General features: G+C 38.8%; 1 pseudogene; it reads left to right on the top strand.

The window, feature by feature from the left end:
- Positions 1-18,646: 18,646 nt before the first annotated feature.
- LOC118004733 lies at positions 18,647-19,310 on the top strand (annotated as a pseudogene).
- Positions 19,311-23,024: the final 3,714 nt, after the last annotated feature.

Here is a 23,024-nt window from a genome sequence, read left to right as displayed (position 1 = left end):
TCAGCAGATACCTGATTTTCATTATGATTTGATCTTTTACAAATACCAAGTGATACACCAGCATTAAGAAAACCAACCTCACAGGATTTTTTGCCAATAATTTTGAATCAGCTAAAACTCTCATCTTCTATATGAAAGTGACAACATGGTGTGAAAAAAGTACTCACAGAGACCCAAAGCATGAAGCACCTTAACAGGCCTCAGTTTCTCTACCTATAAAGTGGTGGAATTTTTTAGTAACTTAGATAGATCAAGACAATAGACTATCAGGCAGCCATTCTAGTGAAAATTACGCAAACCATAATAATATGGAAAAAATCTAATTCAATGTTAAATAGTAGTAGAAAAATATTTTATTGTATTTTTACTTCAGTAACCATACAAATACGTATGTGTATAAGTAGAAAATACTACACAATAAGTGAAATAACCATTTTAGAGTAGGTGGGTAAGGGCTGATTTATATGGTTGATAACAGTTTGAATAATGACAGACTCTTTTCAATTAACAGTACAGAGGTTAGAATGACTGCTCAGGTCTCATCCAGCTATGGATTTCTGTGATCCTTTGATAAACACATTCATGCCAACATGCTTAGCAAGTGTAAATGGAGTAAGGAGTTCCTCATGGAGGTAAAAAATATATAGGTGTTTTTAAGTATGGGAAAAGTGCCTTTATGAAAAAGCATGACTGAAATAGACTCATTTATTTCTATGGTTTCAAAATAAGGGGAAGATCGTTTGCCTCCCATCGAATTTTTTCCTTAGCCCAGGAATGATTAGGCACCCATGGTTCCTTCTGCAAATCTTTTTTACAGACAGCAGTTACCACATTGCAAAGGGACTATCTTTAGTTCTGACTTTCCCCAGAAACTGTGACACCATGAAAATAAGAATGGGGCTATATTAATTTTTGAGTCCTTAGAACCCAACACAATGCAGACAGGGGCCAAATTAAATGTTAGCTTGAATGAATAAATGAGGGAAAAGGAGTAGATTAGCACTCTCCTCTTAAAAATAGATATTACAGCTGCTCAGGAGTTGGTGTTCCATCCCAGGGCCTGTAGGATTTTTTGTTGTTGTTGTTTTTCTTTTGTTTGTTTTCCCCCCAAGCCATCTTTACATCACAGCCCACTGGACTATCTTCGTGTTGCCAAAGAAACACAATTTATGCTTTACCTCACAGACCCAAGGTTTGCCTGACCAGACTCATTAAACTTGATAGTTTTACACATCCCCTTTCTTTGTTTATTGTTTTAGTCAGCATTTCTAATAAACCAGCTTTGCTTATATAGATTTATTTTTTTAAGATTCTTATTTATTCATTTGAGAGAGTCAGAGAGAGACAGAGAAAGTACAAGTTGTGGGGAGGGGCAGAAGGAGAGGGAGAAGCAGACTCCCCACTGAGCAGGGAGCCCAACATGGGGCTGGATCCCAGGATCCCTAGATCACATCCTGAGCCGAAGTCAGACGCTTAACTGACTGAGCCACCCAGGCACCCCTGCTCATGTTGATTTCTTTCTTACCTGCACTCATCTTTGTAGAATGTGCTGGAAGGTTTCTCCCAACCCCCTTCACTTCCACAGAGAAGACCATAAATATATTGGGGGGCTGGTTTTCTGATGTTCTTCAGAGAAAGAAACTGTTCCCTAAAGCATGCTGATGTACCATTACTACAAGTCCTTCTGGGGCACCCAGGGAAGCAGTCCAGGACAGAAGACTCCCTGGATGTTGATGTCTGGATACAGAGGCATATATAAAAATAACTTGTTTTTTACTTGTCAATGTTATTTATTTCACAACTGTTTTCTCATTATTCAGAATACTCCCCTGTGTTCTCTGTCCTTAAAAGTTCCCTTGCTACTGGCTCTTCTAATCAGCATTAAATATGCCCAAGTCTGTTTCATCTAGATACCTCCCTGTCTTATTTCACCACTCAGTACCTTGAAGTGTTATCCACAACCATTGTCTTTACTTCCTCTCAACTTCCAGCCTCTTCTTACCCCACTGCTCCAGTTAATCTATTAGCCCAAAGGTCAGCAGTGGTCTCTGCAGCTAAATCCAGTGGACATTTTACTCAGTCGATAGTAAGTATTTGCCCTCTCTGCAGCGACAAGCATTGTTCCCACTCCTCCACTGAAATACTTGTGCTCACTTTCCTTGGCTTCTTGGAAACCTCATTCTTTGGTTTTTCTTCTACCTCTGTAGCCATTTCTTCAAGGACTTAAATTCTTTTGCTTAAATATTTGGGTTCTGTTTTCATTTCCCTTCTCATTTTACTTTGTCTACCTGAGAAAATTAATCTATTTCCATGACTCCAGAAGTTCCTGTGTGCTTATGATTTTCACAATCTCCAGCTCAGCTCAGCTCTCCTGAGCTCTGGAATCATATGGTGAACACTTCCATTTGAACATCCTAGAGGTACCTCAAATTCAACATGTCAAAAAATGAACTCATTATTCCACTTCCCCAAAAATATACCTCTTTTTCACTTATCTCTATGAAACATAAGACCATCTGTCCCCTTACCTGAAGCAGAAACCTGGTAGTGATCCCCAATTCTTTCTTCTTTTTCTCCTTTTACCCACCTCACTAATCACTAAATCCTATTGCTTTTCCTTCCTCTGTAACTCAAACCCATCCACTTCTATCCCCACTGCTGATGCCTTAATTCAGGTTACCCTCTTCCTTCACCTGGACTATTTCCTTCAATCCATCCTTAACCCTTAGAAGATAGAGTAGAATGAGATACAAAATGCAGTCATAACTTTCTTCCTGGTAGACAAATTATTTTCATCAGCCTAAGCGTGTTACAGTTCTATGTAGTTACTTTACCTTGATCTTCAGATTGCTTACAGATTACAAATGAAGCTAGATGCTTAAGAACATCACAACAGTGTCTGCCTCACTCTGGTATCCTTAATTTTGCAATGGGGCTTCATATTCTAGCTCATTCACAGTCTCACTTCCTTCATGGTATTAGTCAGCCAGGGCTCATGGTGCAGAAAAGTGTTACAAATACTTAGGTTATGGGGTGCCTCAGTCGTTAAGCATCTGCCTTCAGCTCAGGTCATGATCCCAGGGTCCTGGGATCGAGCCCCACATCGGGCTCCCTGCTCAGCGGGAAGCCTGCTTCTTCCTCTCCCTCTGCCTCTCCCCCTGCTCATGCTCTCTCTCTATCTCTGTGTCTCAAATGAATAAATAAAATCTTTAAAAAAAAAAATAGGTTACAATGCAGCCCATATGCTTAAGTTACGATACTTACTGTGTGACTTGGAGTAAGATATTTAATATCCCTGGGTCTCAGTTTCTCATCTGAGATATGAATAGCATCTACCACAAAAGATTATTGTGAAGACAAAATTTGTTAATATAAGTAGAGTTTAGATAAATACCTGGCATGTGACAAACTCTGTTGGCCTTTTCTATTATTATTTTAGTTGGCTTATTTCTTCTCCTTGCAATTTTCCTGCTCATACTCACACCCAGTTGAACCTCTTTCTGTCACTAGGAACACCCTTTTTGGCATCCCCTCCTTTTCTTCAGGCCAGCCTCACACCTGCACCTGAGTGCTGGCTTAATGGTCTTCCCTTTAGAAGTGAGGGAAGAAGAACCTAAGAACAGAAGTAACCACCACCATTACAGAGTAAGTGAATGCAGAGATGGGACCAAATCCTTATAGCTCATAACTTTGTATTCAGGGCTCCCCTCATCTCTGAGAGTTCTTTCTCTCTTTGTTGAGGGAAAATGTTTCCATATGCCCTGCACAAAGCATTATTTGTAGAACAGAGAAAAAGATGCTGTCAAATCATGGCTCCATCCTGCCATGGTGTCTACAATTCCCATCATTAAAAAGACTTCCTAAGATACGCTGGAGAAACTTTCTCTTGGGAAGCCATTCCCACTATTTCCCTTACATGTATTCCACTTCTTTCTCTTTCATTCCTCAGAGCATCTTATATTTATATCAGAACTTAGCACAATTCACTAAAATTAGTTTTTTCTATGTCTCCTCTCACCCCACCCCCCACCTAGTAGCTTGTGAGCTCTGTGAAGGGAAGGACATCTCATTAATCTTTAAATTTCCAGTGCCCAGCATGGGGCCTATCTCACAGAAGATAATTCAATAAAAGTGTATTTTATGAATTAGTAAATATATGCTCTAACTGGGTCAAAGAACAAAGTATTTGAAAAATGGCAACATCCCAAGGGAATGTTTTATATGATTCTACACAAGCCAGAGTACATCAGAACGCTCATGAGATTAAATCTAGAATAGCTGATTTTCATGGCAGGACACTTTCATCTGCAAATATCAGACTACCCAACTAAAAGTGACTCAGATTTTAAGGGTACTATTTAGTGCTTATTTCACAAGAAGTTCAGAGGTAAGTAATCCCTCAGCATCAGTGAAGCAAGGGCGAGATGGCAGGGGTGTAGAAAAAAATCCACTTTCTCTTCTGTGAGGCATAACTCAAATTGCCTTACCAGGTTTTTCCTCTCCTGTTTTTAAACTTCCATGAGACTTCCTCACAATACTGTTTTAATTTGCTTCTATCTTATGCCCATAGCTCATCTTCCCAAGTAGATGTTAAACAGGTCAAAGGGAAGAATAGTGTCTTATACATGTTTGTATCTGCCACTGAGATGTTTATTATGTCCTGATAGGCACTTACAGCTTAGTCATTGTTTGAGTAATTAACTGATTCAAAGTTCTACTCATGTCCCACACACAAGGGATTTCCACAGAGAAACTGTGCATGTTCCCTATTATGGAACACAGGTTTAAGGTGGAGAGGGGAGTGTATTTACTTGCTTATCCAGAAAACTAACCCAGGCTCACTTGCATTTACTTGGTTCTCCGAGATGTTCCTGCATGAGTCTCTGATAAGGATTCATTTCAGATGAGTTCTTCAGAGTCATGCCCTTATGCTGTCAACATTGCCACAATTTTATCCGGATTGAGTTGAAACCCTGTTGATTTAATCCAGAAATTTATTTCTGACAGACAGCTGGGTAGCATTTGTCACTGTGTTCCGAATCCAAAGTCAAAGAGATTGAGAGTCAGTGTCATCGCTGTTTGGGTGGTAGTGAACCACAAACATGCTTTATTTCCATCATAAATTGTTATTTGTTGTTTTTACAATGTGCATAAAACCATAGGCTAAACAACAGGAATACTTTATACATTTTACAAATAAAGACATGAACACTCTGGAATGAGTACTATGTTTTGGTATCCAAGTTTGGGTATTTTATTCAGAGGGTCTGTTCTCTTTAATCTAGACTTTTTCCTCACTTATATCAGTCAATGGAGCAAATATATGTGCCATCAAAACTCTCCCCCTTCATTTGGCACATATTTAGCAGAGGACACCATTCTTGGCCTCACATCTCACAGATTTCCCTGAGAGACTCAGCAGGGGAGATATGTGAAACAATCCATAAAAAATGTGGGGTTAGTGTAGACATTCTGCCAGTGAACAGAAAAATAATTCAGAGCCCCTGCTAGAATTCAGCTTTCTATAATATTTACCAACTGAAGTCAATTTGGAAGTAAAGTACCCATGTGTAGAAGCCAGAAACTCTAATTACATTCCCACACAATTTTTCAAACAATTGGGCTGTTTCCTAACCCATCACCATCACCACACATTATTTAGGGTGAAGGCTAACCACACATTTCTATTTTGCCTCACTTTAAAGATGAATGAACTTGCATGAATCAAAGAGGGGGATTGCAACTTCCTGACTTCCAAGAACTCTGTGAGGTTGACGTCCACAGGTAGGGTTAAACAAGTGTTATGGCAAATGAATCCTGGATCAATCAACTTGAGGTAAATTCACTATGTTATTGATTATTTGTTTTGTACCTGGTTGTCCCTAGAAGGATTTAAAGTAGAATTCAAAAGCGTACATAGTATAATACAGTGCATTTCCTGGAAATGGAACACAAATTTGTCTCCAAGCTTCCAAGAGAACTGCAACAAAAAAGGGAAGCTAACAGTCACATCACTTGATGTTTGGAAGATAAAATCCAAGCCAGGTACACAGGAGAAATTGATTCTTCTAAGAGCAGAGTCCTCACAGAAAAACACTCTCATGCAGTGAACATCTTTAAAAAATTCACATTATGAAAGCATTAATGATTTTCATAGGACTGTTTCCTAGAAAGTCTCTCAGTGTGCTCATTGACACAGCACTAAAGTTCAACATAGGGATAGCATTTTCTGTGGTACTACCATTACTTGTGTGGATACATTAGGCAATAGAACAGGAAATTAGATGATAACATTTGTTTATCATCTACCAGGGTAGCCTGCTGAATCATTGGCATTACAGTTTAGAGGTGGTCATAAAACTGAAAGAGATGTTTCTTTTTAAAAAAGTACTCTAAAATTAGGGGACAGATGGGCTGTTACTTACAGTGCTCTGGCTTTTTGAAAATCTTCCTAAGATTTCTTGGACCCAGAAGCTATACCTATCTACGTACCCTGAAGTAGAGTTATAATTATTTAGAAACTCTGGCAGGGGGAAAAAAAAAACAAAACCTGTTTTCACTAAAATGGCAGTTGTGTCTAAATTTATATAGTCTGGCTATGTCATTGACCAAATCACTACATAGTTTTCTTAAATTCCTATTCCTTCTGCCAATACATTAGCTTCTCCCAGGGCATCAATTACTGAAAGCAATTTTTTGGAAGGTATTCAGAGACGGCTACCCTAGCAGTTCAGTGAACTGTAGCCATCCCCCAATGCAGTCTGTTATTTCTGCAACCCCTACATGTGTACTAAATTTCACTGAAATCTATCAAATATCCAGAAGATATTCCTATTTGATAAGTTTGCTCAGCTTCCATTTGTCTCAAGATGAATGACTGTGTTAAAAATAAAGAGACATCTTGATATCCTATCATAAGATACAAAATTTCAGCAAAATATTTCAATGTAGAACAAACCCATATTAAAACAAAAAGTTTCAAGAGGGTTGAAAGAGAGAAACTACTCCAGCAGAATGAAAAACCCCATGAACTGCCTACTGATAGAACAGGCACACCTTTTATTAAAACTTTAATGAGACTGTGCATGCAAAGTTCTCTGGGGTCAGGCTAACTTTTCTTCCTGTGCAAGAGCCCATATTTCCCTTTCTGTGACCTATGCATACCCCTTACTATTCTCAGAAAAAAAGGCCTCTGGTAAAGTGTGTTTTCCAAGAGGGCCGCAGCAATATCTCCTATCTCACGTTTTCTTCTGCATGGTGATCTTGCCCCTCCCCAGTGAGAGGTGGAGTCTATTTCTCCACCCCCTTGAATCTGGTTGGAGCCTATGGCAGTTTGGATTGATCGAATAGGACAAAGTGATGTTGTGACCCCTCCTGGCATAATCCTTAACTGAACTGTCATCTTCCAACTCTTGCCTTTTAAAGCCTGTGTAAGAAGTCTATGCTACTCTGATAGATAGGCACTTGAAAGGTATTGAGGCTCCACACATGTGAGTGAAATGCCACCCATTTGAACCTCCAGTTCAGTTGAGCCTTCAGATGATCTGGCCCCAGCTATTCTCTAAAGACAACTGCTTTAGATACCCAGAGAAAACTCCTTAGGAGAGCCTGGTTAACCCACAGAACCATGATAGAAAACAATAAATTATTTTTTAAACCACTGAGTTTGGGAATGATTCAGAATAAGTCAAATTCCTTGAATAAGCTTGCTCTCCTTTCTGTCTCAACTGCTTAGAATTCTATTCCTCCCTATTTATGCCTTTTAAAATCTCACTCACTCATCAGAAGTTATCCGACTCAATCCCTCTACCCAACACTAACCACTCTCTTCATTCTAGTCTCATAATAATTTTTCCATACCTGTATTCTGTTAGTTTTCTACTATCAAAGCATATAGAATACACATTTTTCATTCATGGATTCATTCATTCCAGAATATTTATTGAGTGCTTCCTATGTACCAAGAAAAAGTGAATACAATACAGTGCCCAACCTGAAAGAAATTACTGACCGAAGGGGGTGACAGATATAGGCAAGATGAGGCTCAGTGATTATCGATCTTCACGGAAACACTGAGAAGGGATGGCAGGAAGGGAAGGAGTTAGGAAATAAGTGAGCCGAGCATGGAAAAAAAAGGAAGGACGTTCCTGTAAAGGGGATCACATGCACAAACAAATTTCCCAGAAGTAAAAGGCAAAATGGCTCTTCTGGGAAACTCTAAGTATTTCAGTATTACCCAGATGTAAACCAGAAATTTTAGAGGACTAGAAGACTGAAGAAGGGCAGAGATTATAGGGAGCTTCCTGTACCATGCTAAAGTACTGAGATTTTGCCCCACAGAGACCCTAAAGAAAGCCTTAAGAGTGGCTAAGGAGAATGCCATGGTCATATTAGAGCTATAATGTATTTTCATGGCATGTATATGGGACGTAGAGAAGAGGAGAGCAAGTCTGGAGAACAGGGAGTTCAATTAGGCATCCATGGTAATAGTCCATCCCAAAGATGGCAAGAAACTGCCCAAGAGCAGTGGCCATGATGATGGGAAGGGAAATTAATCTAACCCAACTCCTGCACTTGTAAGAGGGAAAACTAAAACCTCAGAAAGATAAGAGCTTTTCCCCGTGTTCTAACAACAAATCAGGGAAAATTTTGAGATAAAATTCAGGTTAACTGATTCCTCACTTTCTCCATTATTATTGAAATAATATTTCCAACCTCTTAGATTATTAGCTCTTTAATAAAATGATCAAGCATTCTATTGTTATATTTATAACTTTATATTTCTCATAACATGTAGTGCTGACCCTTATATATAGTGAGTGCTTGAAAGTATTTGTTGACTTTAACTGATGCTTAATTCATGTTCTGGTGGCAGTAGATTCATATATACCCTACTACTGTTATTAATATTCTTTCCAAAAAATTTATGAATGTGTAGCAATTTGGGAAGACTTTTTTTTTTTTAATTTAATTTTATTTATTTGTCAGAAAGTGAGAGAATGCATAAGCAGGGGGAGTGGCAGGCAGAGCAGGCAGAGGGAGAAGCAGGCTCAGCAGGGAGCCTGCTGTGGAACTCTGGATCCCAGGACCCTGGGATCATGACCTGAACCAGAGGCAGACGCTTAACAGACTGAGCCACCCAGGCGTCCCAGGAAGACATGTTTCTTATGTAAAGAGTGGACATTTGGGTAGCAACAATGTGTCATGGTATTTTTAAGAAAAGAATTGCCTCATACATGCTTCCCATATCTGTAAATATGTATCTTATTCCTCTACTAAAGCCTAGCTCAGCACCAACTTCAGAGGGGTCTCCCCTAATCCATCCCCTAAGTTTACAGCTATCTCTAAGTCATCATGTCTTCTCAATTTTCCATGGTACCAAATGTTCAGGGTACTTTAGAACTTTATCAATTATTTCTCATGTCTTCCTAAGATGGTTTCATATATGTTGATCTTGTTTTCTCAATTAAATGTATCATTGTGGGTTAGAAGGACATTGAACACACTTCCTTCTCTTGTGCATATGATGAGAACACAGTCAGAAATACTTGACCAGGCAGTTTATAAGAGTCTTGAGCTTGCCCTTGCCTTTACTATATTTTTAAACAAAGACACATGAAATAATTAAAAAACAATGGGGCGCCTGGGTGGCTCAGGTTAAGCAGCCAACTCTTGATTTCCGCTCAGGTCATGATCTCAGGGTCCTGGGATCAAGCCCAGAGGCAGGCAGACTCCGTGCATGGCTTGTCCCTCTGCCCCTTCCCCTGCTTGTGTGTGCACGTCTGTGCGTGTGCGCACACGCTAGCTCTCCCTCTCAAATAAATAAAATCTTTAAGAAAAAAAAGTTTAAAAAAATAATTACAAAATAACAAAGAAAGGAAATAGGCATGATGGCAAAATGAGGAAAAAATATTGAACAAATTAATATAGTATTTTATTATATTTATATTCTAATTAACTAAATGATAATAATGAAGTCTTATGTCTGTAATGTGTCATATGTTTTGCAAAGCCCTTTCATAAGTATTATGTCATTTACCTTAGAAAAAGATATACTAAGGAACACAGAGTAATTGAAAAATGCTGGAGCTATATGTGAAGGAATGAATTACCAACTTTATTCTAATAAGTCAAGGAAGGCTTCAGAAGTAATTGTGTGCTAAAGTTTTGTAGAGTGAAAATGATACCATTTTATTTTGTGTTTGTCTATGAGATCTATAAAGACCAATGTCTCTCCAAGGGAATAAGCAGGATCTTGAAGATGTCAGAAGACGATTGCAAACCTGACATGGAATTCTGAAATGCAACTAAAAGTAAAAGGAAAACAAAAAAGATTTCCTTCACTGCCCTGAATCTAGAAGAAAATTATTGCATGTTTTCAACAAATAATTAAATTTGATTCTTAGAAAGAGACTGCTATTGACCATGTAGGAGTCAGCAGTTCCATTGTCTTCCTCTTTTTCCTCACACACTCACCCATGATGATGAATGAAATGGGCAAATACTTATTTTCTCCTTCCAGGTCCTCTCTGCATAGAATTGGGGAGCTCATCTAGCTAACCACTGGGGATGGCCAAAAACAACAAATCAGATAGAAGAGGCAGAGGACTGGATGGATCACAGAAATATGTCACAGGTCTTTTAATATAACAGTATTTTTAAATAATAGATCATGTTATAGTTCCTTGGGCTCCTTTGCTACCACAAAAACAAGGATTGCCTCTTGTGCACAGAGTCCAATAAAAATCAGGTAGTAGATTTCCAGTACATGAAATATACTCTACTACATTTTTCCATGTTTTTTAATTCAATTTTTATGAGCCTCTGTGGCTGAGGGAACTATGGCTAAAGGAACAGGGAGTTCTGGGTATTTTAACTGCAGGCTGATATATGCTCACAGAATTATAGGGATGGAATGGACCATGGGAATCAATTTGTCCAATCCCCCCCTCATTTCATTGGAAACTGAGGTCTAGAGCAGCACTTCGCAACTATGTATATGTAATAACAACATAGAAAGTGGACACATTTTTATGAAACGATGGGATTATCTGGAAAAGCTGATCAGAGCTAAAGGCAACCATCTGGGGCCACCTCAGGCCTGCTTGGCCCCCAAGAAGGCTGTGGGATCAGTGTCTTGGCATTCACAGTATTTCAGTGTTGCCAAGGTCCACATCAAGGGGGAGCTCTGGTCTAGGGTACAGACACTCAAACAGCAGATTTATAGGAATAACATCTGAATGTCTGACTCTCCATAAGGTACTTGTATTGTCTTGGCGAGTTGGTCAGGGCAGTGGTTAGAAGTAGGATGGTCCACAATAGAGTTGATGAGATGTAAATGGTGGTTGCCTAAGAAATTTCTAGCTGTCTTATGTATAACTACTTAATGTCTATACTTTTCAGATCCTTCCAAAATAGAAATTTAAATCATTGCTCTAGCCCACTCCCCCCCAGTCCACTAAATTTTCTAATAACTAAACAGAATTACGATTTTTAGAATAGAAAAAATATTAATGTGAATAACTGCTGCAAATTCCATACATGCACACACACACACAAAAGCAATCATAGAAGTCCATTCTGAAATCATTAAAACCCTGTGAAGTTGCCTGGCTTTCACTTACTATAATAATTTTTAAAAATTTATTTCACTGGGGGCGCCTGGGTGGCTCAGTTGGTTAAGCGACTGCCTTCGGCTCAGGTCATGATCCTGGAGTCCCGGGATCGAGTCCCGCATCGGGCTCCCTGCTCGGCGGGGAGTCTGCTTCTCCCTCTGACCCTCCTCCCTCTCATGCTCTCTGTCTCTCATTCTCTCTGTCTCAAATAAATAAATAAAATCTTTAAAAAAAAAATTATTTCACTGTATCAAATTCTTTAGCCCTTAGGCAGAGGCACGGTCCTTGCTGAGCCTGTGGGTGGTCAAATCTCCACCTCAGTAGCCTTCCCTCACTAGTCTCAGAAAACTTAAAGGCATCTAAACTATTTATGAACTTCGTGCTTCATCTGATTAAAACCTATGTGAACCGTACTTTATTTTTTATGGTGCTTGTGGCAGTGCCAAAATCAGAAACACCAAGGCAACTAGGCAGTGGAGTTATTGGCATTCTGTTCATTAGCCTTTCTTCTCCATCATGACTGTTTCCACATTGAGTTCTTAGCTCTGAAAGAGAGAGAAAAGATGCCTGTTTATGAAATGTTTTCTTATATGCTGCATACTTGAGAATGTAACAAGATCCTTTTCATTCCATTAAAAATTATTACTTTAGTAAATTCCAGGTTGAAAACAAATGACTACAGAATGATTTTTTTAAATATTTGGAAAGCTTGCTTTTTAAACAACTCCACTTCTATTGCACAGAAAAAGCCTCAACTATTTATTCATTTCATTTGACTACTTTTTAATCTCAGTTTTTATGAGGACACTAATGACCCTCACAGATTGTTACCCTCCAGTGAAATAACAGAGCTTTAGCAGCGGCTGGATTCCAGTTGAAGAGTTCTGAAACTCACTGTAAATCTTCCTGTTTTGTTGTTCTTCAAACTAGGCTTTGCCATCTGCCTTATGAATTGAATTTTTGTTGCAGTATTTCACATGATCTAAAATACGGTTATTGCCATCCATAAACTGAGGTTCCTGGAGAGTATTAATTAAGTCCAAAATATTGCACCAATGTGCACAGTGAAATACAACACAAATATCATGGCGTGACCATTATTATAACCCTCTCTGCATTCCATGATGGCTGTTCTCTCAAAAACCCAGAGACAATTTGGTTGTAACAGCCAACAAAGTTAAACCTGAAGACTTAAATTCAGGTGGATGAGATAAATTGAAACAGATCTTATTGCTCCCAAACACTCTCTTGGAAATAATGGCATCTTGACATTTTATCAGTCACTCAAGCGGTCATTCTCAGCAGTATCAGCCGGAGCTTGAAGGATAGAGCTGTAAAGAAAGGACTGTCAGCCATAAACATTCCTCAAAACCATGAAAACCACAAATGAGAGCTTAAATAATGGAGGATGCAATACCCTTGATATTTCAACAATTACCTGCAACAACAGGCTTTGTTCAGAACCATGGTCATTTTTTCAAGAGCTTTACTTGTCAGCCCCAGACTAGGGTAACTGGAGAGAGAGAAGAGGAGAGGGAGGAGGGAAAGGGTGGAACTGACATTCTTAGGTTAAAAAGTGAACTTAAGTTGGCTGCATATTTAAGCTTATGGGAATTTTTCAACAGCAGCAAACTAGAAAAATAAATAAAAAAATAAAACCACTAAAGATTGAACCGAGGACATTAATATTGTTAAGCTTGTGGTGAAGCTTTGAGATCATTAGAAAGGCATTTACGCTGCTCAGCTGTTTCCTGTGTGGCCATTCCTGATGTCAAATTACAGAGGAGAAAAATAGCAGGGAATGCATTGCAGGGAAGAGAAGGTAGTAATGGGTAAGAATGTAAGTATGGGAAGGCAAAATGAATTTAACTCCATTATACCTCAGAAACACATCGCTGTGTTGTGGAAGAAGAAAGACTAATTTTAAATGGAGTTGGTGCTATTATCGTGGCAATTGGGACTCAAGAAAACTAAATGAAATTGAGTATACACCACAACCGAGTCACCCAAACTCAAGAGACAGCAAACGTGGAAAGGTTAAATGCCCTAGAAATTGCCTTTGTGGAGTTTCTCAACACAAGAAATTAATGGTTACTCAAAGCAATGGATAAATATTAGCTGAAGACCATTAGCTGAGGAAAACACATCAGTGCATCATGGTTCTCAGGGCTTATCAGATCAATTTTAAATAAGTTTATCTTGGACTTTTCTAACATTTAATGAGGAACAAATTGTTGTTGTTGTTGTTGTTTTCTGTTTCCTGTACCCATGTTAACTTTTTGATATTACCTAGGAGAGAACAATTAAAATAAATGGGTCTGTGACAAAGTGTTACTTTGCTTGTCTCTGAAGCAATTGGAAAAGGGTCATTTTATGATTGTTTCCTCCTATTCCACAGTTTATCATAATATTTAGGTTGGCTATTAGACTCTTTAGATGAGACGAGAGTTTGAATGGTCACTTGGCTCTTTCCACAGACTTCATATAGCACCCACCTAAACAATCTCAGATTAATGTGCATCTGCCTACTTTTCAGTAGCTCTCAATCCATGTTAATCAAATGGTCAGTCAGTCTTCTTTATGTTTAACAAGGGCAAATGAAAACAAACCCAAAATATATATTACTATCTATCTGGTGCCCATCACTGTGCTAAGTGTGAGGGGCCTTTTAAAAAATGAATAAATAGAGGCGCCTGGGTGGCTCAGTCATTAAGCATCTGCCTTCGGCTCAGGTCATGATCCCAGGGTCCTGGGATCGAGCCCTGCATCGGGCTCCCTGCTCCGTGGGAAGCCTGCTTCTCCCTCTCCCATTCCCCCTGCTTGTATTCCCTCTCTCGCTGTGTCTCTCTCTGTCAAATAAATAAATAAAATCTTAGAAAGAAAGAAAGAAGGAAAGAAAGAAGGAAAGAAAGAAGGAAAGAAAGAAAGAAAGAAAGAAAGAAAGAAAGAAAGAAAGAAAGAAAAGAAAGAAAGCCGAAGTTTTTATCTCAAGAAGCTTAGTACCTAGTAAACCTAATTCACTCATATGATATAAGCCCATTTCTTTTGTTTCTAGGAAGGATGGAGGTAAAGTGCAATGATTTTATCCATAGTTTCTTGATTGTGTACAAGAAATACTGAAATCCAAAGCTTCCCAGTTAGGCATTAACAAACCACTTGGAGGAAAGCAGGGAGTAGTACATGAAGGTTGCAGAGATTGAGTAACAGCTTTATGGCTTGGGGTTCTGCGCCATCAGCTCTTCTTTGTCTCTTAGTCCAGGTTTACTTGGTTCCCCCACCAACCATTCTTGAAATCACAAAGACTTCTAGATATAAATTTGTCTCTTAAGTTTTACTTTGTTTTTTTGTTTGTTTTAACTTTCTTTTTCTATGGTTACACTCCCAAATTCAGTAAGGATTTTGCAAGACCCATCTAAATCTTTTGATAAGCAGCAAATAAAGCAACACAAACGTTCAACCAAATGGTCCAATTTTGAAAGTAGCAAGTGACATTTCTGCTTCCTTCAATGAACCATGCATTTCATCTTCATTAAGAGAATCACTTCTTTTATTCTATGTCAGTAGCTCATAATAAGGCATCAGTAGAGTAGTGCTTATATGCTATGGCTTGGCTGACCTGTAAAACAACTTCCCATGACCCCAGTATTTCCCTTTGTGAACAGTACAGCATGAAATAGCCTGGTCCCACCCATATAGAACCTGCAGTATCACAACAAACAAAATAGCACAGAAGACCATGCGCACTTTTCATATATTGAGGACTGCCCAAAGATGTGAATCTGAGTACATTTGTTGTCTGAAAACACAGGTCATGAGTAAAGGAAACTTTGAGATTATTTTATGAAAGAACAAAAGACAAGTCCCCTCTAGTGATCTGAAAAGAAAAATGTGTCCCTTCGAAGGCATCAAACAAGTGGAATATTCTTTTTTTTTTTTTTTAAAGATTTTATTTATTTATTTGAGACAGAGAGAATGAGAGACAGAGAGCATGAGAGGGAGGAGGGTCAGAGGGAGAAGCAGACTCCCCGCCGAGCAGGGAGCCCGATGCGGGACTCGATCCCGGGATTCCAGGATCATGACCTGAGCCGAAGGCAGTCGCTTAACCAACTGAGCCACCCAGGCGCCCCAAATGGAATATTCTGAGTCTTAGCAATAGTGACATTGTTGTTCACAGTGGAGGCTCTACATAGGGGAAACCGATTGGGATAGAAGGGTACTTAGATAAAGAACTACTTACTTCATATTTCTGTCGTGCTCGCTTTGGCAGCACATATACTTCATATTTCTGTTGTGAATGTGTGTGTGCATGTGCGTGCACATATAATCTATATGATCTGTTTCAACTTTTTCAGTATGCATAATTTTTTTGTTAAAAAGTTAAAAAGAGCAAAAATCTCACATAACTTCTAAGACATAGTTTGTTTTTAATAAACATTGTTCATCTATATTCTTCAAAAGAAAGGGTGACCAATATCTATCCTACCCTGTACCCTTTCAGCTAGAACATAAATATCTTCTGTCCTGCTCATAACCAAAAACAAAGCAAAACAAACCTATGAAAAACAATAGTTGTTATAAAAATTGTTTGGAGACCATAATGTCGACCTCTCCCTTCCACCCAGATTATCCCTTTCCATTTCCTTGTTTATCACATTTTGAAATTCTCAGCTCCATATCCTGACTTCAAAACTTAACTTGTGGTCCACTTTGATTCAGATGATTCTCTGGCCTCCCACTCTGGATCTTCAGATTTCCCCTTTCCCATAGAAGAAGAGAAATTCATATCTAGAAGGCAAAGCATTTAGCAGGAAAGATGACAGAAACTAACCTGAAAAGATAGGAATCCAACAGGAAAGGTAGACAGCAAGAAGCATTTTGAGCAGAAAAGCAATTAAGCTATTGTCTGTCAACCCTCACTCAAATGCGAAGGACACTATTGGATAGGGCCTCCGGGCTCAGCCAAGTAACAGGTGATGGGATGAGACCATATTGTTTCTCTTTCTGTTTCCTTCCCCACTTCATGTCTATACCTATTTCTCTTGTCTATTCAGCCAAACACGAGTAAACAAACTAACTTCTAAATTTTCTCTAGGAGTAGCAAAGAAGGAAAATTCTGTCCTTACACTTAAGGAAATTTGCCTGTAAATAGGAAGTGAAAATTTGTATTTGTATTAATAAGTAACTAAAAATAAATAAATAAATAACTGAAAATAGAAGTCCTTACTTTCTCCAAAAGAAATAATTTAGAAGCTCTATAGAGAGTGCTTGGCTTTACAAAGAAGGGCCAAGACCTGAATTTGGAAATATGGACAGACAGGAGCTGATTTTTTTTACATAAGAAAATGGTGGGGGGAGGGAAATACCAGATTTTGTTGGGATAGGGGTAGAGAGAAGAAAGAAGGAAGAAGAGAGAGAATGTCCCAGCAACTTACAGAAGGGTGAGGAGGACTTGTGATGAAAAACAGCCTAATATTTGATTCTAAGATTTTGCTTTGCTAGGATATAGACTCCCTTTTTCTCCCTAAACTTTCAGTAAAGTCTGAAAAATGCAAAAGACAAACAAAAAAACTGTTATTTTTGTGGAAATGAGAAAAATGGACTAAGATCCATGCTTGGATAGAGGCCACCGTGGAAATAAACAGGGAGAAAATACAAGATGGAAAATCTGGAATTCAGAGAAGGCAAGAAGCTAGAGCTAGACACTGACCTTGATAACATAACCTACCCTTGAACTCTTCAAAATCTTGGTGGAGGGCAATGTATTTTATGCAGGGCATGGAACAGGAATAAAGGCCAACCTAGATTTAGGAAGAAAGGATACCAAAGCTGACATCTGGGTTCTCATTGTGAGTAGCCATAGACTAGTGTATGTCTATGTCAAATATGTAATAAATACCAAAACATGCTAGAGAGAAAGAGATCAAAGCAGGGAGAGAATCAGGAAAGGATTTTAGAAAAAGGAGAGTTCAAAGCATGAGCCTCAACCTGATCTCACTAGCTAATATGAAATATGGCCACTTTGTTATAATGTTAATGCAATACCATCTGGAAGCTGTGTCTTGGCTTCAAAGGTTTTGTAAAGACACCCAAAGCCCATGGGGACTGGTCATATGTAACCCAAATTTTAAAAAACTGAGGAAAATAAAATTTCTTCAAAGGATCTCCCAGGAGAGTTCTAGTTTTCTTTGATCTTTTCAGCTAAGGTCTAATGCTAGTGGTGTCTTTCCTATGAATTCCCCACATAGGAAATAGAGAATGTGAACTTAGAATCCCACCTGCTTCTAATGTGAGAAGAGAAATAGCATACTTGTCCGATGTCTTTGAATCTCACTTTTGACGTGCCTAACAGTGTGACCCTGAGAAAGTCACTAGACTCTTCTGAGCTCCACTCTGTAAAGTAAGGGATGAAGGCAGCTACTTCATAATGTCATTAACAGAATTATAAGACCTCATAAGTAAAGCACATTGCATAATACCTAACAGTAAATATTCAATAAACTGAAATCCTTATTCCTGTCAAGAGGAATTCTTATCATAAGCCACTCCAACATAAAATTATTTTCTTTTAGATGTATATTCATTCATTTCTACAAATATTTGAATTTAATATATATTTATAATATTATGTTAGATGTTAGAGAAACTACCAAAAATATAACTTTCCCACCTTCTCAGAGTTTGTCATCCACCTGGGGACACGAGATATACACAACCACATAAAATAATTAAAAAAAAAAAAATACAAACGAATGTCATTAAGTGCCAAAGGGTGTAAACAGCATATACCACAGTATGGAGATTTCATTGTTTCTTTGAAAAAAATGAAGGATTATCAGGAAAAAAAATACTTTCAGATTATCAGAAAAAATGTATTGCTCATGCCTACTTAGTAGCTATTTAATTCAACATTCTGACCTCGGTTACTGGGTCAGACAAAGGTCCATCAATAAATCAATAGATATTTGATGAGCATCTATGATAATCAAACATTACTGATGTTCTCATATTAATGGTGGCTACTGCTGAGCAGAATGCAGAATACCACTGCCAGCACAGGGAAAGTTTCTGGGCCTCCCCCTTTCAGCTCACCACCAATGCCTGAAATTACCAGCATGTTCATGGTGCTACAGAATTGCAGACTGGCCAGCCCCAAGTGGAGAGGAAGGGGCAGAGGAGGTGGGAGTATCAACCAGTTTGGCAACAAGTGTATCCAGATGACCAAGCCCCTTACCCTGGAGTGCACCATCAACCTGGACCCTCTTACTGATTATACTTTTGTTATAAAAAAAAATCCCTCTATAAGGACAGCTCTGTTACAGCTAGATTTCATTGCATGAGTGAGGAATTTGATAAAATTGGAAAGAGGAGGGTCATAGAAGGGGTTCTGATGGTGCATGAGTACTGGCTGGCCCATCCATACTGCTACAGCTGGGAACAACTTTAGGTCACCAAGTTAAGTGGTGAACTTAACCCAGGAGAAGAAGCTGAAGGACTAAAATGCTTAATGACAGTGATACCGGGCTGTCAAGGTCATTGATGATTGCATTGGTAACTGGCAGAGACCAAATTTTGAACCTCCTAAATATCCATGTAGCTGCACCGTTGTTTGACTTGTATGATGATGCCCCAGGGTAAGGACCCATCATTTCTAGTCTCTCTCAGCTTTTGGGCAGGTTCAGTTTTATATACAACTAAATTCCTGAGCAGTAGAGAAATAAAAGAAGCTGTCTCTATGAGCACAGCTATACACAGTGTAGAATAAATATGGTAGAAGAAATGTTTGGGGGTATTTTTTGTTTTATCTTTTTCCCAATCCCCAAAATGTCAGCTACTGTCCATTGTTTGAATAGTAAAATTAATACAAAAAACTGGACAGTGGTGTAGCCAAATATGAAAATGTTTAATTTACTTTTTGTTCTACTTATACATTTTTTTAATATATTAAAGAAAGTAGACTTCAAAAAAAATTTTCTAGCTAGCCCATATCCTCTTTAGGCCTCAATGCATCATATCAACCTTAACCGAATCTTATCATAACTACACTGCAGTCATGACTCTGCTTGTTTACATCTCATCCTTATCCTAGGCTTTTACTCTGGCGTTTTGTTTCAATGTATTGGGACCAATCAGCAGTCTCAAAGTGCTCATCAGCATATGACTTCTCTTTCCTTTCCTTTTCTTTCCCTTTCCTTTTCCCTTTCCCCCTTCCTTCCTCCCCCCTCCCTCCTCTCTTCCTTCCTTCCTTCCTCTTCTTCTCTTCCTTTCTCCCTCCCTTCCTCTCTTCCCCTCTCTCTGTCTCTTTCTTCCCAAAAGCCCCATTGGTGTCATTGCTCTAGGTGGTACTTTACAAGTTTCAATCAAGACAAGAATCACCAGGGCCCTTGTTAAAATGCAGATTCTGATTTCAGTAGGTCTGGGTGAGGCTAAAATTCTGCATTTCTAATGAGGCTCCCAGGAGATGCCAAAGCTACTGGTCTGTGGACATACTTTGAGTAGCAAGGCACTAGTTCTCCATATCCCTTACAGCATGGTGACTATAATTAAAAATACTAAATTGTATAGTTGAAAGTTGCTATGAGAGTAGAGTTTTAATGTTCTCACTGTAACAACAAAGTGGTAATTATGCAAGGTAAAGGGTTTGTTAACAAACCTTATTTTGGTAAACATTTCACAATATATACATGTATCAAATCATTACATTGTACACCTTAAACAATGTTACATGTCAGTTTTAGCTCAATAAAACTAGAAAAGAAACCCTTACAACACTTCAATTATAAGCATTTCTTTAAAGGGCTAGACATAGCTGGGGAGGCAGGAAATACAAGAAGAGACTTTGCCTGCTTCTCTTATTCTATTATTATAATCTATTAACCATCCAGTAATAATGGTTAACAATTCCTGAGGACTCTCTTTTTGCCATTCATTGTGCAACACGCAGTGACTGCATTTATTATTTCCTTTAGTCTTTACCCTGTGAAGTAGGAATTACTACTTCTTTTTTTAAAAGATTTATTTATTTATTTTAGAGAAGAGAGAGGGAGAGAGAGAGTGCGTGTGCATGTGAGCAGGGGGAGGGCATAGGGAGAGGGAGAATTATACTCCACACTGAGCAGGAAGCCCCATGAGGGGCTTCATCCCAGGACCCCAAGATCATGACCTGAGCTGAAACCAAGAGTCAGATGCTTAATTGACTGAACCACCCAGGCACCCTGGAATTGTTATTTCTGTTGTTTTTTTTTTTTTTAAAGATTTTATTTATTTATTCATGAGAGACAGAGAGAGAGAGAGAGACAGAGGCAGAGGGAGAAGCAGGCTCCCCACGGAGCAGGGAGCCCGATGCGGGACTCGATCCCAGGACCCCGGGATCATGACCTGAGCCAAAGGCAGACGCTTAACCGACTGAGCCACCCAGGCGTCCCTGTTATTTCTGTTTTGCAGATGAGAAAACTGAGGCCTAGAGAGGCTGAATAACTTGTTCAAGGTCACATCAACTAGTTATTCCTGGCAGAGACAGGAATTGAACACAAGCAGTCTAGTTTAGGGTCTAAACTCTTCACACTCACTATCCTATCTCTTTCATACTATACTCACTAAGCCAAAATATAACATTTGGTTCTAGGGCAATAGATTATTCTATTGTTCATTCAATATCCTTACAACTGAAATCCTTAAAAGCTCTTTCCCAACCATTGAGAAAGGGTGAGATACCGGTGATTTATAAAAGTACTCCCTACTTTTTGCCTCAGGGAACATCTACCAGTTAAATTGCCAGACCTTTAGGTAGCTCACTACCACCCACGAGCCATGAGCCATCACCTATTCTTGTTCCCCCTCTCCTGCCACTTGGAACTTCCACCGGCTCTGAAACTGGTCCCTTGGCTCCATGATGAGCAACCAAAGGCCGGCTCCAGCCACTTCGCAGACCACACTCCCAGAGCCATCCAGGTAAGTTCTACCTTCCTCCACCAATCAAGAAGGAAAGTTTAGACACTGAGCCAGTTGTGAGCCACAAAAATGAATTCAGGCTTATTAATTTCTAGTCAGGAAAGGCTTTAACAAATCAGGGAGCATTTTGCTTAAGTGACCTCATCTCCTATTTGTACCCTTAATGGAGAAACTGAAATTGTTAAATCAGTGGAATACGTTGCCTCCTTTTGCGCACAAATAATTTATTTTAAGACTTTTCATGCCTTCAGGGTTCTCTTTTCTGGGTCACAAATGATAAAGCGCAAAAAATTTTATTCATTTCTATCATGGTCCTGGAGATGTTAAAAATCATATTCTGCTTTTAATAGCTTCTCTATCAATACAGGCAGTAACCTCTTAGCCAGCCTCCTGTCTCTAACTGCTATTCCTGCCAGTCTGTCTTAACTGTGGAACAATTTGCTTGTGTGAGCTCTCATTTATTAAGTGAAGACTACAGCTAAGTGCTTTGCAGAATATATACAGCATTAGCACTTTGTGGGATTCCTTGTGGTTTTGTATATTGATGACAATAATATGTCTTACATTCATGTAGTTCTTTATATTTTTCAAAGGGCTTTTTGTGTTCTTTACCTCATTTGATCCAAAACTACCTTGCAAGAGAAGTAGAATAAATATTAATCTATCTATTTTATAAATTAAAAACTTGAGTGTCATAGAGGTTAAGTGACTTGTTCTGGGTTAGACAACAAGTTTTGTCAGTGTGAGTTTGGAACTGGGAGTTCCCTAACTCACTGTACACTTTTTTTTTTCAATACAGAAAAATGCAAAACAAAACAAAACTTGTGCCAACCACCAATACTTAATAAATGTTATCATTTTGTCATAGAAGGAAGGAGGGGAAGAAGGAGGGAATAGTATTTCTGGCTGGTTGGTTCACAAAGGAGATAGAATTTTATCTCAGTCTTGAAGGATAGCTGAAATGTTAATGACCAGTAGGAGAAGGAATTGGTATAAGCAACAGTGTGGGTATATGACCATCTATGGATATGCAAGTTGGGTTTATGAGGCATTTGTACAAAAATATGACTCGAGCAGGAGACTTAAGTAGGAAGTTAGTAAGAAGTAAACGGAGATCAGATGGTAGAGAATCTTGAATACCAGCCTAAGTAGTTTAAGATTATTCATATTTGCATGGTTGAATACTACATACACATGGCACATATTGCTTTTTAAGTCAATCCATTTTATCTCAACAATAACCACCAGGCTTAATGCTGGGCAAAGTACAAAAGGTATTTGACCTTGTGATCTTTCCACCTGAGGTCCTGCCCCCACTACTAAACACCCCTTGCTCAACCTTTGGTCTGAATCACCATATTGGTACACATACAGTGCAAGGGTAAGGCCATAAGTCTCAATGCTTGACCATTTGTTGAGAAGTATTTGCAAGAAGTCTATCATGGTAAGAAGTAACTGACA

Source organism: Mirounga leonina, unplaced genomic scaffold (assembly GCF_011800145.1).
Source record: "Mirounga leonina isolate KUSES-001 unplaced genomic scaffold, KU_Mleo_1.0 Mir_93, whole genome shotgun sequence".
Taxonomy (NCBI): Eukaryota; Metazoa; Chordata; class Mammalia; order Carnivora; family Phocidae; genus Mirounga; species Mirounga leonina.
Note: the sequence above shows the minus strand (reverse complement) of the source record. Positions and strands in the feature narration are given on the sequence as shown.